This window comes from Theobroma umbraticum, unplaced genomic scaffold (assembly GCF_002168275.2).
Source record: "Theobroma umbraticum cultivar Fairchild unplaced genomic scaffold, ASM216827v3 scaffold_56.0, whole genome shotgun sequence".
Classification (NCBI taxonomy): domain Eukaryota; kingdom Viridiplantae; phylum Streptophyta; class Magnoliopsida; order Malvales; family Malvaceae; genus Theobroma; species Theobroma umbraticum.
In genome coordinates this window covers 5,816,779-5,820,291 of record NW_018397256.1, presented here as the reverse complement: position 1 = coordinate 5,820,291, position 3,513 = coordinate 5,816,779, and positions in this window count along the sequence as shown.

The window sequence follows — 3,513 nt, the reverse complement described above, 5'->3', positions numbered from 1 at the left end:
AATAACTCTGTCTTAAATTTACTTACGCTATAAGTAGGTTTATGATTAACTATCTCTATAAAAAGTCCTTTTATATTTCATTGTAGGATTTCCTTGATTCCATTTACCATCGAAAAAGGTTTTCTTGATTCCATTCTTTGAGGCATTTTATTGTTCATGGTATCATAGTAGGTTACTAACCTAACTTTTTCTCTGTCGGTAGCTTCAGCATTGCACATGATTTGTTCTCCATCAATAGCTTCGAGTGGCACGTGATTTTTTATACCATCGGTTGACCATTGGACAATGATTCTAATATTTTGTTGGAAAGACCACTCTTATATTGTGTTTTGTATAATCTAATATGTCTTGCTATGAATGCAATATATTCTAGCGAGTTGGTTATTCATACACATTTGAGATATTAACAAGTTTATGATTCCATGAGCAATTGAGATGGGTGAGCAACTAAAAAGGGTTTAGTGTCCGTTGCGAATATGCAAAACATCACAATTGATACCAAAACCCCGTTCTACTTACATTCGTCTGATCATCCAGAGTTGGAAGTGTTTTCAAGATAGCCAACGAGGAGCTGCATCAAACTAACCAATGAAACTAGTGAGGACCCCAAAGAAGACTTGTGGTGGAGAGAGGCCTCAAGGTCGAGGGCATTGCTTGAATCAAATAAAGGAGAATGTCGCGATCCATGAACCAGAGATCGGTCTAAGCCAATGAAAGGCTTGAATTAACAGCACACCTATGTGTTGTAGATGCCATAAGGGCCTAAGTTAGCCTTGAGGTGACATCACTTGGGGGCCCATCGACAACTAGCATCGGGCCACCATTGATTGGGGGTTTCTAAACACTCTGCACACTTGCAAAGTCCAGTTGCACTAGTAGGGTGCACCCAACGAGCTTTATAGCAAAGGCATTAAGAATGAAAGAAGATTGCGCAACTAAGTGCTACACATGTGCAAGGAGCACGCATGGGCCATATAGACCTAAAACCTGCACGCCAGAAGAGCGTATAGACATAGAATGCACAATAGTGAGCCATGCTAATCATAGCTTCATGACGGGGGAAGTTGTATGCAACACAATTGTCTATACTTAGGACACACACCTAGAAAAGGTGCACACAGGAGTTCCACCATAGTACCTTACGTTTTAGGATAGCCCACCCTTGAGTAGTAAGCCAGTTCACTTTGATCAAGAAGATGACGCACTTGAAGGCTTCACATGAAAAAGTCTTGTGCAAGAGTGTCGTACACCTAAGGACCACTCACCCTTAGGCCGCACATCATCGAGCTATAGGCATACTGCGCCAAAAGTCTCGCACAAATCTGGACCACTTGCAAGAGACCCATCTACACAAGGACAGACAGAGCATAACAACATCCTACATGTGTCTGGACAATATAAACGTCTGAGACAACCACACTTTGATGCTATTGTATGAATTCTTTGATACCTCAAAATGCACTCGGACAGGTCCCTTAGTCGAGACTAGTTTCAAAACTTTGTTGGACAAGTTGGTCATTTTCAATCTTCATGCTCCAACTTGAGGGGGAGTAAAGGAGAATTAACCTAGGATATAGGCCATACACATAAAAGAGTTGTACACACAAAGCTTGCATGCATAAGACAACTTGCATGAAGGGCGTTCGATAGCTACTAAGAAGAGTAACAACCAAGTAAAGTATTCTAAGATGGTTAAAATATTTTCCATTTTAAGTTTTTTGTACTTGTTGATTGCTTTGCTTGCACAACAAGTAACCCTAGTTTTTAGGACATTTATTTTATATCATTTACTTTATTTACACTTCAAGGAAGTTTAGGATTAGAATACTTCCTTATTGAATTTACTTGCATTACAAGTAAGTGTAAGATGAACTATCTCAATAAATAGTTTTTTGATATTTCAATGTAAAATCGAATAGGGTTTCCTTTTTTCCATTTTCCATCGAAGGTAATCAACAAAGAAAATTTAAATATGAAAAGTATTTTAATTGCCTTAGAATACTTTTCTTGGCTACTATTTTTTTTAGTAGCTATCGAACACCCTTCATGTGGGCCTTGTGTATTCGACTCTTTTACATATGTGGTCCATATCCTAAGTTAATTCTCTTTTAAAGTTTGTGAGTTAGAGGATAGATTCTTTTGATAAGATTGGTGAAGAGAGGAATTTAATTGAGGAAGAAATAGCCCTAAAAAAATTAACAATGAGCAAGCTTTGGAACGAAACAAAAAATAAAGAATCCATATGGCACCAAAAATCTCACTTCAAATGGATTAAAGATGGTGATAAAATTCGAGATATTTCCAATACACTGCTAAACCACAAGCTAGGAGAAATGCTATGGGTGGTGCGATGTGCGATGAGAAATGGGGTTTGGGTATTGGACCCAAGGGAGGTTAAAAAGGCAACTGTAGGTTACTTTCAGAATGTAGTCCCTAGCAATTAGTGGAGAAGATCGATTTTTAATAGGCTACAATTTCTGAAAATTAGTAAAAGAAGATGCTGCAATGCTTGTGGCTCCAATTAACATGGCAGAGGTAAAGTCTATAGTTTGAAAATGTGACGGCTTAAAGGCGCTCGACTCAGATGGTTATAACAAGAGGTGGTGGAACGTTGTGTGGGAAGAGGTCCTAGAATTTGTGGCGGACTTCATGCTTCGTGGTAAGCTGGAGAATGGTTTGAATTCTACCTTCATAACTTTAATTCCAAAAAACTGAAATCCATCTTTCCTAAAAGAGTTTCACCCAATAAGCGTTGTTAATTATTTATATAAGATTATAGTGAAAATACTAGCAAACCAAATGAAGAAAGTGATGCGTAAGTTGATAAGTGACAATCAATGTGCCTTTGTAAGTAGTAGGCAAATCATGGAGCATGGCATGTTCCTAGCAAATGCAAGCATTCACAACTTGCATAAGGGTATAGGGAATAATGGAGGTGTTGTGCTCAAATAAGATTTTGAGAAGGCCTACGATTGCGTGGACTAGGGATTTCTGCTATGGACAATGGAGTGCATGGGTTTTGGGCTAAAATGGAGATGATGGATTTGTGGTTTCTACTGTTAGAGTGGTTGTCCTTGTCAATGGATCGGCGACAAAGGAAATTCCTATGGGTTGAGGACTATGTTAAAAGGGAAGCCATTGTCTCGTTACCCTTTTTTTATGGGGTTGCGGCCCTATACCTGCTCTTGATCAGAGCGGAGTCTATCAACCTTTTTCACTGTATTTCGGTAATGGAACCATGTTTGCGCATTTCTCATTTGTAATTTGCTGATGATATTTGTAATTTGCTGATGATACTATTATGTTTGTTAAGGATGGTGTGCAAGAAGCCATTAACATTAGGCACTTATTACGGTGCTTTGAGGTTGCTTCGGGCTTGAAAATAAACTTAAACAAATCGTTTTGGCATATCTAGTTAGTCCTCAATCCTAGGTGATTGAGATGATTGCAGACTTTAAATTGTAGAGTGAGGACATTGCCACTCAACTACCTTGGGAGCAAATCATAGGAGTT